A 14,231-nucleotide genomic window follows, 5' to 3' on the forward strand; every position below is an offset into this window, starting at 1 on the left:
TCACAGGATGCGGGCTGTGATGTTGTCCATGAGTCTGGGAAGATTACTCATTAACATGGTCCATCAGGAGATAGAAGTGGTCGAAAACGATTGAAGGGTAGCGGTTGTAAGGGCAGAGGAAAAAAAAGTGCCAGGGCAAGAGCCAAGGGAAAAAAACCTCTGCGACAGTAGGACGGGTATTAAGGGCAGTAGCGGCTTGCTATCTGCGACAGTGCATGCAAGGTATGCAGTGTTGTGTTAGTTCGAGGTATCGTGCATCGTTACCTTTGTCGTTGTTGGAGCTTGTTGCGGCGTTTGCTGCAGTTGCTGCGTCCCTGCAACAGTTCAAGGTCGTTGTAGATTAGTGGGCGATCGGTCATAGATCAGCTCACGGACGGTGTAGGGGGTGTGTGTGGCTGGTTTGCGTGCTGTGTACAGTATGGTTTCCCTGCGGTTGCCTGTTTTACAGCTGGTCGCACATCTGGGTTTCCAGTAGTAACTGTGTTGCAGGGGCCCGCCAGTACTGTCGTGTTAGCGTTCTATGGACCATAGATGTTTAGTTCCTAGCCAGTAATATCTTTGGTCTGTTATGCTTCCATCTATGGTTGTGGTCGTAGTTACCCAGAGAAAGGATAAATGGGTTGCGCGAGTGTCTCGTGTTATTGTACAGTCGTGTGGAGAGTTTTTGAAATACCTGCAAGATAGTATCTAGCCGATATTCCCGATGAAGGTCCGCGATGCGTGTGTAGCGCGGAGCGTTGCTTATGATTTTGAGTACTTTGTTCTGTATGACCTGCAGAAGGCGCAGGCGAGTTGGCGCAGCGTATCCCCAGACAGGGGCTGCGTACGTCATCAGGGGTCTAATAAGTGTCATGTACATGGACCTAGACACCCTCCTGTTCAGTGTGCTACGCCTGTTAAGCATAGGGTAGAGTTGTTTGAGCCTCGCGTTAGCTTTGTTGGTCACGTGTTGAATGTGGTCCCCCCAGAGTAGTTTCCTGTCCAGCCAGACACCGAGGTATTTGACCTTCTCGCGGAAACGTATTGGGCGTGTGTGTAGTGTTATTGGGTTGCAGTGCTGATGTTTGCGCAGTTGCTGCGGCCTTCTAGTGAACAGAACGGCCTCGCACTTGTCGACGTTTACTCTAACACGCCATTTCACCAGCCAAGGCTCCGCCGTTCTGAGTGCAGTCTGTAGTCGTGAGTTAATGTTAGACGGCTTCCAGTCTTGCGCTAGGATGGCAGTGTCATCCGCGTAGATTGTTGCCGTCGTGTTATGTGTAGCTGGGAGGTCGTTAATGTAGAGGTTAAACAGTAAGGGCCCTAGGATACTTCCTTGGAGTACTCCTGCCTGTATACCATGTCGTGTCGATTGTTTGCCCTGCACGTCGGTGTTGAAACTCCTGTCCGTGAGATATGAGTGTATGAGACGTACGAGCCCGTCGGGGAACCCTGCGTCGCTAAGTTTGCGTATTAGGCCGTTGTGCCATAGACGATCGAAAGCCTTTTCGATGTCCAGGAACACCGCCCCGGTTGCCTTGTTTGTGTTGTATCCGTGTGTTATATATTCAACGACGCGGAGGAGTTGTTGTGTTGTTGAGTGGTGATTCCTGAAACCGAATTGCTCCGGTCTCAGGGTGTCGTTTGTGATGCAGTGCCTGGTGAGTCGTTTTAATATTACCTTCTCAACGATCTTGCTGAGCGCGCTCAGCAGACTGATGGGTCGTGATTGATCTCCGATGGATGCCGACTTTATATAGTCTCCACCCCTCTCCCGCAGCCTCCGTCTGGGTGCTTCCGAGCGGTCCGCGGCCGGTGGTGGGGGAAGGGCAGCGCTGGGTGGTGGGGGAAGCGTGGCGCCCCGCGACAGATCATGGGTCGCAGTCCTTCCGCGGCAGTCGTGTGAAGTTAGCACCCTTTTTTTCAGAAATGTATATTTTTTTCAGAGTTCTTGATAGATATGAAATAGTTCTAGAGTTCTTTGTACAAAATTTCAATAGTTCTGCAGAATTTAGCGAAGAAAACAACAATACTCGAAAAAATTTTCGTATCGAAAACATTCATTGTCAATTTCCGCAAAATGTAAATAAGTACGACAGTTCTGAGCACAGTTCTGAATAGAGCTCCAAGAGTTCTATCGAAAATCCCAGTAACATTTTTTTGTGCAGCTAATAGTTTACGAGATAATTGCAATTTAAGGAGAAAATCTTTTCACTTACTGTGAAGTTGGCACCCTTTTTTTCAGAAATGTATATTTTTTTCAGAGTTCTTGATAGATATGAAATAGTTCTAGAGTTCTTTGTACAAAATTTCAATAGTTCTGCAGAATTTAGCGAAGAAAACAACAATACTCGAAAAAATTTTCGCTTCAAAATCATTTTTTGTCAATTTCCGCAAAATGTAAATAAGTACGACAGTTCTGAGCACAGTTCTGAATAGAGCTCCAAGAGTTCTATCGAAAATCCCAGTAACATTTTTTTGTGCAGCTAATAGTTTACGAGATAATTGCAATTTAAGGAGAAAATCTTTTCACTTACTGTGAAGTTGGCACCCGTTTTTTCCGAAATTTATATTTTTTTCAGAGTTCTTGACAGATATGCCATAGTTCTAGAGTTCTTTGTACAAAATTTCAATAGTTCTGTAGAATTTAGCGAAGAAAACAACAATATTCGAAAACATTTTCGTATCGAAAACATTCATTGTCAATTTTCGCAAAAATTAAACTCGTACAACAGTTCTGAGGACGGTTCTGAACAGAACCCCAAGAGCTCTATCGAAAATGCCAATAACATTTTTCTATGGCTATAATAGTTTATGAGATAAATTGATTTAATGTGGGACACACTTTCTCTACAGAAAATATAAATATATTCGTACAACAGTTCTGATGACAGTTCTGGACACCACGTGAAGAGTTCTATCGAAAATCCTGGTAGTATTTTTTTGTGCAGGTAATAGTTTAAGAGGAAATTGCAACATAATTAAGAACTCTATAAGAGCTCCCACTGTGAAGCTGGCACCCTTTTTTACAGAAATATATATTTTTTTCAGAGTTCTTGATAGAAATGCCATAGTTCTAGAGTTCTTTGTACAAAATTTCAATAGTTCTGCAGAATTTAGCGAAGAAAACAACAGTACTCCTAAAAATTGTGGTATCGAAACGATTTTTTGTCGATTTTTGCAAAAAGTAAATTCGTACAACAGTTCTGAGGACAGTTCTCAACAGAGCCCCAATAGTTCTATCGAAAATACAAATAACATTTTTTTGTGCAGCTAATAGTTTGCGAGATAATTGCAATTTAAGGAGAAAGTCTTTTCACTTACTGTGAAGTTGGCACCCTTTTTTTCAGAAATGTACATTTTTTTCAGAGTTCTTGATAGAAATGCCATAGTTCTAGAGTTCTTTGTACAAAATTTGAATAGTCCTGCAGAATTTTGCGAAGAAAACAACAAAATTCGAATAAATTTTCGTATCGAAAACATTCTTTGTCAATTTTCGAAAAAAATGAATTCGTACAACAGTTCTGAACAGAACACCAAGAGCTCTATCGAAAATCCTAATAACATCTCTTTGTGGCGGTGATAGTTTATACGGTAACTGTTTTGATGGAAGACCTACTGTATCCACAGAAAAAAATTAAATCTTGCAACAGTTTTGATGAACAGTTCTGGATAACACCCCAAGACATCTATCGATAATCATAATAACATTTTTTGTGGTTATAATAGTTTGTAAGATAATTGATTAATTGTGGGGCTCACTTACTCTAAAAAAAATTATGTCTATTCGTATGTTTTGATGACAGCTCTGGATAGCAATGTAAGAGTTCTATCGAAAATACTGGTAACATATTCTGTGCAAGTGTATTGTTTACGTAGTAACTGCATTTAATAAGGAATGCTTATGAGCATTTCCCGTGAAGTTGGCACCCCTTTTACGAGAAATATACATTTTTTAATAGTTCTTTATATGTATGCAATAGTTCTAGATTTCCCTGCTCAAAACACGAATAGTTCTGGAGAATTTCGGGTAGAAAACAATAAATGGGCAAAATTTTGGTATAGTAAAAAATTATTTGTCAGTTTGGAAAAAATAAATTTGTATAACAGTTCTATTGGCATTTCTCGATAGCACCAGAAGAGTTGTATTGAAACTGATAAAAACAATTTTGTGGCGATAATAGTTTATACGATAATTGTTTTAATCTCATACTTTCTCTATGAAAACAAAATTCGTAGAATAGTTCTGATGACAGTTGTAAATATCACCTACAGAGTTCTACCAAAAACTATAACAACATTTTTCGTGACGATGACATTATATGAGATAATTAATGTGAGACTCACTTTTGTCATGTAAAAGTAATAAATTCGTAAAAAAGGTCTGATGGCATTTCTTAATAGGACCCTAAGAGTTCTACCGAAAACTGTAATAACATTTTTTGTGGGGATAACAATTAATGAGATAATATCATTTACGAGAGATCCACTTGGTCTACATTATAATAAATTGGCACAACCCTTTCTGGATAGCACCGAAAGAGTTCTTTTAAAAATCCTAATAACATTTTTATGGTGCCAATAGATTATGAAATAGATTGTGTGTTCACTCTGCAGTGGGTGTGCGCCAATGTAAAACTTACTGGCAGATAAAAACTGTGTACTGGGCCGGGTCTCTAACCCCAGGCTGTGACGAAGGAACATCGTCACAATATCCTTTCTTCCAGGAGTGCTACTTCTGCAATTTTCGTAGGACAACTTCTGCGAAATTGGGAAAGCAGGAGATGAGGTACTGCTAGAAGTACAGCTATGAGGACGGATCGTAAATTCTCACCTTTATTTTGAAATTATGTGAGACATAAACAATGTTACTTTGTGCAGTGCGGTACACAAGAAGCTCTTTTATCCGGACTATGTGGGACCGGAAGTAATCCGGATAACCGAAAATCCGGATATATATTCTACTAAATACAAAAAGTCTAAATGTTCAGCACTGTACAAATACCGGTACACCTTCTTAAGACTGATTGTAGTAACTGTAGGTGGAAGCGTGGGATGTGCACGCTTAGATGATTCAAAGAGAGAAGGCTCGTCAGTGCAAAACAGATGGCTGAGAGGGCAGATACATTCACACACGCCATTAACCAGGTGGTGTCACACCTGTCGAGAAGCGCACCAGAGGTACAATGAGCTCTGGTGGAGTGCGGTTGGCGTGGTTACTATGCAACTTACTTGATGGACACCAATACACCGCTATATTAATGTACAATACTTGAGAAACAATGTCATTTAAACACTCTGAGCTCCTTTATCACTCAGTACTAGACTAAATTAGCGGCCTAGTGATAAGCAGATACAAAGATACAAAAGATACAAATCTTTAGTTTCAGTTTTCTGTAATCAACGTGTTTGCATACCGAGATACTGTTACCGGTATCTCATCCACTATTAAAGCTACATAAACAAAGCTATGGATGAATAATAATATAGTGCTTGCATACACACTGAATCACATTATTCAACAATGGATTAAGTATTTTAAGCTGCAGTATCTCATATTATGTTCTTAAATCATTAGGAGAAAAAATTTACTCTTAAAATACATTTTTTTTAAATAATCAAAACATGAAATGTAAATATTACTGGTTTGCTGTTTCAACAATGTAATAATTCAAAGAATAAAATTTGTTTTTTATCTTTTATTTGGAATAGCGTTAAGTACATTGAACCTAAAATAACATTTACGTGTAATTCAGTATGTAAGAAAACATCAATATTCACTGCACAGATTTACAATTTTTTTCACCTGGAGCTCACAATATACCAATTCTTTGATAAAAGTTTCATTCCTGAATCTATTGACAGTCTTGCATTATTAAATTTCAAAGTACCAGTAAAAACTACAGGCTGTGATGTACAGGTCCGTCAACAACTCTTCTTCAGGATACACTAAACAATACACTATGTAATCAATACACTTGCACAGAATATGTTACCAGTATTTTCGATAGAACTCTTACATTGCTATCCAGAGCTGTCATCAGAACATACGAATAGACATAATTTTTTTTAGAGTAAGTGAGCCCCACAATTAATCAATTACCTTACAAACTATTATAACCACAAAAAATGTTATTATGATTATCGATATAAGTCTTGGGGTGTTATCCAGAACTGTTCATCAAAACTGTTGCAAGATTTAATTTTTTTCTGTGGATACAGTAGGTCTTCCATCAAAACAGTTACCGTATAAACTATCACCGCCACAAAGAGATGTTATTAGGATTTTCGATAGAGCTCTTGGTGTTCTGTTCAGAACTGTTGTACGAATTCATTTTTTTCGAAAATTGACAAAGAATGTTTTCGATACGAAAATTTATTCGAATTTTGTTGTTTTCTTCGCAAAATTCTGCAGGACTATTCAAATTTTGTACAAAGAACTCTAGAACTATGGCATTTCTATCAAGAACTCTGAAAAAAATGTACATTTCTGAAAAAAAGGGTGCCAAATTCACAGTAAGTGAAGAGGTTTCCTCCTTAAATTGCAATTATCTCGTAACCTATTAGCTGCACAAAAAACTGTTATTCGGATATTCGGTAGACCTATTGGGGTTCTGTTCAGAACTGTCCTCAGAACTGTTGTACGAATTTACTTATCGCGAAAATTAACAAATAATGTTTGCTATACGAAAATTTTTTCGAGTATTGTTGATTCCTTCGCTAAATTCTGCAGAACTATTGAAATTTTGTACAAAGAACTCTAGAACTATGGCATTTCTATCAAGAACTCTGAAAAAAATGTACATTTCTGAAAAAAAGGGTGCCAACTTCACAGTAAGTGAAAAGACTTTCTCCTTAAATTGCAATTATCTCGCAAACTATTAGCTGCACAAAAAAATGTTATTTGTATTTTCGATAGAACTATTGGGGCTCTGTTGAGAACTGTCCTCAGAACTGTTGTACGAATTTACTTTTTGCAAAAATCGACAAAAAATCGTTTCGATACCACAATTTTTAGGAGTACTGTTGTTTTCTTCGCTAAATTCTGCAGAACTATTGAAATTTTGTACAAAGAACTCTAGAACTATGGCTTATCTATCAAGAACTCTGAAAAAAATATATATTTCTGTAAAAAAGGGTGCCAGCTTCACAGTGGGAGCTCTTATAGAGTTCTTAATTATGTTGCAATTTCCTCTTAAACTATTACCTGCACAAAAAAATACTACCAGGATTTTCGATAGAACTCTTCACGTGGTGTCCAGAACTGTCATCAGAACTGTTGTACGAATATATTTATATTTTCTGTAGAGAAAGTGTGTCCCACATTAAATCAATTTATCTCATAAACTATTATAGCCATAGAAAAATGTTATTGGCATTTTCGATAGTGCTCTTGGGATTCTGTTCAGAACCGTCCTCAGAACTGTTGTACGAGTTCAATTTTTGCGAAAATTGACAATGAATGTTTTCGATACGAAAATGTTTTCGAATATTGTTGTTTTCTTCGCTAAATTCTACAGAACTATTGAAATTTTGTACAAAGAACTCTAGAACTATGGCATATCTGTCAAGAACTCTGAAAAAAATATAAATTTCGGAAAAAAAGGGTGCCAACTTCACAGTAAGTGAAAGAATTTTCTCCTTAAATTGCAATTATCTCGTAAACTATTAGCTGCACAAAAAAATGTTACTGGGATTTTCGATAGAACTCTTGGAGCTCTATTCAGAACTGTGCTCAGTAGTGTCATACTTATTTACATTTTGCGGAAATTGACAAAGAATCATTTGGGTACGAAAATTTTTTCGAGTATTGTTGTTTTCTTCGCTAAATTCTGCAGAACTATTGAAATTTTGTACAAAGAACTCTAGAACTATTTCATATCTATCAAGAACTCTGAAAAAAATATATATTTCTGAAAAAAAGGGTGCTAACTTCACACGACTTTCCGCGGCTACGGACGCTAGCGGAACTCTGCCGTCGTGGTGACAATGCTTCTTTTTCTTCAGGTGTCCTGACAGGAGCGCATTTCCGTGAAGACGGTCGTTGTGTTCTAATTATACTCAAAGGTGGATCCCAGGTTTTGCTTCACTGGAAATCGCTATCGTTATTTATTAGTTCGTCATCCTGCCGGATCTCCACAGCCTCTTTGAGGAGACAATCCCAGAAGGTGTTCAATTTCTGTAACGCCTTTGTGCCATCGTACTTCATGTCATGTGCGTGTGAGATCCAGTGCTCTGCCACGGTGGACTTTGTCGGCTGGCAAGGGATGCTGTAAACTCCCGGTTTCCGGAGTCCTAAGTCGTCCTTGACTGACCCTAATAATGTTTTCGTTTTGCATGGAGGGCGAATCACGCCTAAAGATTGCAAGATGTCGGCTTGCCGAAATATCGTGCCTTTTGGACGACACTACCCGGCTGAATACCCGAGAAATTTTCAAGATTTCTGTATGCCGTGAAGACGTCTGCTAATTGCACGCTGACCGACTCCTCTCCAGGATGACACGTGACAGCAGCGGCCTCTATGGGAAGAGGACATAAGCGCCGCGACCTACTGGTCGCGGCCCAGTTCTACAGAAACCTCGATACTAGCATCTAGAACAGGAGTGTCAAAGCTCATTACTTTGCTCCTACATTCTATGAGGCTCCAACTTGGAATTGTTAAAGTGAACAGGTTTCTTATTTTATCTGTCGCCCTTTGCTTGCGACATACCTGTTTAACACAAAGTATTCTATTTTATTCTTTTGTAATAAAACTCATTAATACGATTTTTTGAGTATTATCTAGCGATCTGAGAAAGCAGGTTTCCTAGACACCCCATATTTGACGACTAAGTAGGTTTCAACAAATTCCGGTGAGGGGGGCGACGAGCTCTGACGCCATGGTCAATTACATCCCAGACGTGTTCGATCGGGTTCCGATCTGGCCAACGGGAGAGCCAGCACATCAATTGGAACTCGCCACTGTGTTCCTCGAACCTCTCCATCACACTCCTGGCCTTGTGACATGGCTCCTTATCTTGCTGAGAAATGCCAATGTCGTCAGGACACATAATCATGGAGGTGTGTACGTGATCTGCAACCAGTGTACGATACTCCTTGGCCATCATAGTGCCTCCACTGGACCCATGGATGCCCACGTGGATGTTCTCCCCAGCATAATGAAGCCATCAGCAGTTTGCCTCCATCTCTCAGTACAAGTGTCAAGGAGCTGTCTCCTGAAATACAAAGGATTTGCGCCCTCCAGTTGGCATGATGAAGAAGGTATGCGGGTTCATCAGACCATGCAACGCTCTGCCTCTGCGCCAACGTCCACTGCCAATGGTCACGTGCTCATTGCAGTCGTAGTTGCCTTTGTCGTGGTGTTAACAGTGGCACATGCATGGGTCGTCAGTTGCGGAGGTCTGTCGTTAAGACTGTGCGAAGCAGTGTGTGTTCCGCCACAGTTTGCCGCCTGTCCTGTTTTACCAGTCTGCTCAGCCTAGGACGTGCCATATATGTAATGAGAGGTGGACATCCAACCCCACGATGTCTGGACGTTGTTTCACCTAGGTTTCACCACGTGTTGGAGACACTCACAGCTGCACTCCTCGAACATCCGACATGTCGTGCAGTTTCCGAAATGTAAAAGTCACAATCTGCCTTCAGTGAAACAGACAGATCGCCCATTTACCCATTCTACACACGGACAGCATAATACTGATACTGTATTTATTTACATTTGTTTTTATACAGGATTCCAGTACACCACGGTGTTCCCTACTCTTTTTGCTACATAACCCTATTTTTCAATATAACCTCAAGAGAGTAGAAGAACAGGTAGAAAGTACAGTGGGCGACTACCAAGCGGGATTCAGGAAGGGAAGAGGTTGTGTAGAGAATATGTTTACCCTGAAGCAACTGATAGAACATAGGGCCGTAAAAAACAAAAAGACAGTAATAGCCTTCGTAAACTTCACAAAGCCATATGACTTCATCGACAGACAGACTCTTCTTAGGATCCTGAAGAACAGAGGACTTGATGGAACTACACAAGACTCATAAAAGAAATTCTGACAGACACAAAAGCAAGGGTTAGATTCAGAGGAGCACTGTCAGAAGAATGTGAGATCAAGACTGATGTTAAACAGGGAGATGGATTGTCACCATTGTTGTTCAATATAGCAGTGGACGATGTGATCAGGCAGTGGAGAGCAATAAACTAGGAAATGGGAATACCAAAGACCCATGTGGGGGACAAAAACGACAACAGGGCTCAAGTGGACTGCCTAGCCTTTGCAGATGACATAGCAATAGTAAGTGAGATGGAAGAAGATGCAAAGACACAACTCGACAACTTAAGTAAGGTAGCCAGAAAGGTGAGACTGAGGATCGCCTATAACAAGACAAAGACATTAAACACCACTGCAAACTGGGAAACATCGGAAGGCACTGTGCAAATGGTGGACAAATTTAAATACCTGGGAGAATTTATAACAGAAAGGAACAGGATCAAGGAGAGAATAACAGAGAGGATAAAGAAGATGAGGTCAGCCTTCTGCATGAGAGGTATACAATAGAAAGAATATATCCACAGAGGCAAAGATAAGCCACTACAAGGCAACAGTGAGGAATGTAGTATTATATGCTGCTGAGACGATATTAGGAAGAAATTGGGCAGAGCAACTAAAGAAAGAAGAGAGTAAAATACTGAGAAAAATACAAAGTCCCAAAAGAAGTGGAGAGAGGTGGATGCGAAGACCTAGGGAAGAATTGTACCGGAACATGAGAAGAATATCCGGGGAAATCAGACTCAAAGGGCAAGGTTTGCTGGGCATGTAGTTAGGATGAGTATGGACAAAATGACGAAGAGAGTGTGGGAAACAACAAGAAGGACAAGGGGAAAGACAGGAACCAAGTGGATTGTTGAACTTCGGAAGGACTGGTTGGAATTGGGAATCAAGGTCGAAAGAAAGGAAAATTGGAGGAACAAATATACGCCGACAAATATGCCGGAGATCAATGACAGGGAAGAATACAGGAAAAGATTAGAATGTCACCAGTGGAGCCGCCAGGAGAAACGGAAACTGAAGATCTCGGAAGAAGAGCGGGAGAGAAGAGAAAGAATGAAGAGGTTCTGGGAGAAGAAGAGGAAAATGCAGTCCACGAAGGGGCTACCCGTGGTCCTACGGAGGCCGTAACGCAAGAAGAAGAAGAAGAAGAACCTCCGTTCAATGCGATAGCCTTGCCCCCTTATTGGGAGGGCATGTATTCCCGAGTGGTAGCGCCTTACTGATGGACAGCACTGCCAATGTCTTGCTGCATCAACAGCCTTCCTGTTATCCACTTACTGCTCCCCTCGTAGTCAATCCTTCATTGAGCCAGAGAGATGGAAGTCAGAAGGTGTAAGATCCGAGCTGTACCGTGCACAGACTTGTGTGAGGCCTTCCGTTGTCATGGAGAATTGTAAGTTCGTTTGCATTTTTGTGGCGATTAACATGGTGAAGCAGTTTCTTCATTTTCGTAACGGTAGCACTGCTCACCTCAGAATTTATCGCTGCGCTTTGAGTGAGGACATCAAAGAGGATAACCTCTTCAGACTCCCCATCGGAAGAGGGATGGTGTGGCGCCACTCCATGGACTGCCGTTTTGTTTCCGATTCGAACTGATAAACGTATGCTCCATCGCCTTTGACAATGCTCGACCAAAAATTGTCACGATTAGCCTCGTATCGCGCAAGTAATTCCACGGAGATGGTTATTCGTTGCTTTTTATCGTCTTCTGTTAGGCGGCGAGAGATCCAGAGGGTGCATATCTTTGAGTACCCCAATTGGTGGATGGGTGTATCCTACAACCGCCTAATACCCGAGTTCGAAGCATTGTACAGCGGAGTAGGAGCTCCGAGTTCGTGATATCGGTAAACCAACAACGACAGTGCTTTGCTCACTGCGTAAAAGTGCGGACTTTCCAATATGTAGCTGGAGCCCAGATGTCTTTGCTTTGAGAGCTTGCGTTTTGCAATTCGCAAAGGCAGTGTAAATTAATTATATAAATGAATGTATCACTAAAGAAGTAGCTTAGGGCTCTTTAATTACACTACCAGAAAAAAATAGTACACCTGGAAAGACGACGTCGATTTTGATCCGATGACGGCATGTGCCACCTGGGGAACAGCAGATGTACTAGTAATGGTTTCAAATTGGCGTAGTGGCGTAGCTACCAGAATGCCAACTGTGTCTACCCTCTAATCGGGAATGCTGACAGCCAAAAGTCTCAGACTGGTGCAAACGTGTGAAGCAAGCAGAGAACCATGACACGGAGACACGCTCGTGCTTCCTACAGCCAACTGAGCGGATCTGAAAGGAGTCAAATTGTGGCCTTTCGAGTGGAGGAATGGTCCTTTCGGAAAATGACCCCACAAGTTGGACATGAAGCTTCAGCTGTGAACGATGCTGACATCAGTAGTCTAATGAACGTTCTGACAGCAGTAGACGAGGTTCTGGACGTCCACGCAGCTCAGACGCTCGCCAGTATAAATGGCAGCAGCGACTGATCGTGTAGCCACTACAGCAAAGAGAAGATGGCTTGTAAGCCCAGACTTGTCAGCATGAACTGCTACGAGCCGATTATTAGCAGTGGGACTATGGGTACGCATACCTCTAGCCCATTCCTGCCGCAGCATCGACGTGCACGGATCGACTGGTGTCGTCAGAGGATCACTTGGAAAAAGAAATAGTGCACCGTGGTCTTCAGATATGAAAGGATGTTCTGTGTGGACGCAAGTGATGGTCCTTTGAGCTTACGACGCAGCTGTGGTGAACGCTGCCTCGTAGAGTCCATTCCTCTAAGAGACACTTGCCCCATCCCAGCCATAATGGCCGTGAATATGAAGAGCTACTACTATTGTTAAACTTTGGCGTTTGTGGAGCGGACGCTAATCACTGCTCAATACGTGCAGAATGTTGTTAGGCACGTTCTTCTACCGTTCTTGCAATAGCAAAGCGACGTACACTACTGGCCATTAAATTTGCAACACCAAGAAGAAATGCAGATAGTAAACGGGCAAGCATTGGACAAATATATTATACTAGAACTGACATGTGATTATTTTCACGCAGTTTGGGTGCATAGATCCTGAGAAATCAGTACCCAGAATAACCACCTCTGGCCGTAATAACCGCCTTGGTACGCCTGGGCATTGAGTCACAGCTTGGATGTCGTGTACAGGTACAGTTGCCCATTCAGCTTCAACACGATACCACAGTTCATCAAGAGTAGTGACTGGAGTATTGTGACGAGCCAGTTGCTAGGCCACCAATGACCAGACGTTTTCAATTGGTGAGAGATGTGGAGAATGTGCTGGCCAGGGCAACAGTCGAACATTTTCTGTATCCAGAAAGGCCCGTACAGGGCCTGCAACATGCGGCCGTGCATTATCCCGCTGAAATGTAGGGTTTCGCAGGGATCGAATGAAGGTTAGAGCCACGGGCCGTAACACATCTGAAATGTTACGTGCACTGTTAAAAGTGCCGTCAGTGCGAACAAGAGGTGACCGAGGTGTAACCAATCGTACCCCATACAATAACGCCGGGTGATAGGCCAGTATGGCGATGACGAATACACGCTTACAATGTGCGTTCACCGCATTGTCGCCAAACACGAATGCGACCATCATGATGCTGTAAACAGAACCTGGATTCATGAGAAAAAATTACGTTTGGCCATTCGTGCACCCATGTTTGTCGTTGAGTACATCATCGCAGGCGCTCCTGTCTGTGATGCATACTGTAAACAGAACCTGGATTCATGAGAAAAAATTACGTTTGGCCATTCGTGCACCCATGTTTGTCGTTGAGTACACCATCGCAGGCGCTCCTGTCTGTGATGCAGCGTCAAGGGTAACCGCAGCCACGGTCTCCGTGCTGATACTCCATGCCGTTGCAAACGTCGTCGAACTGCTCTTGCAGATGGTTGTTGTCTTGCAAACGTCCCCACCTGTTGACTCAGGGATCGAGACGTGGCGGCACGATCCGTTACAGCCATGTAGATAAGATGCCTGTCATCTCGACCTTCATAAAAGTCGGTAACGTGATGGTACGCATTTCTCCTCCTTACACGAGGCATCACAACAACGTTTCACCAGGCCACGCCGATCAACTGCTGTTTGTGGATGAGAAATCGGTTGGAAACTTTCCTCGTGTCAGCACGTTGTAGGTGTCGCCACCGGCGCCAACCTTGTGTGAATGCTCTGAAAAGCTAATCATTTGCATACCACA

The sequence above is a fragment of the Schistocerca cancellata genome, chromosome 5, assembly GCF_023864275.1.
Source record: "Schistocerca cancellata isolate TAMUIC-IGC-003103 chromosome 5, iqSchCanc2.1, whole genome shotgun sequence".
In the NCBI taxonomy this organism is placed as follows: Eukaryota; Metazoa; Arthropoda; class Insecta; order Orthoptera; family Acrididae; genus Schistocerca; species Schistocerca cancellata.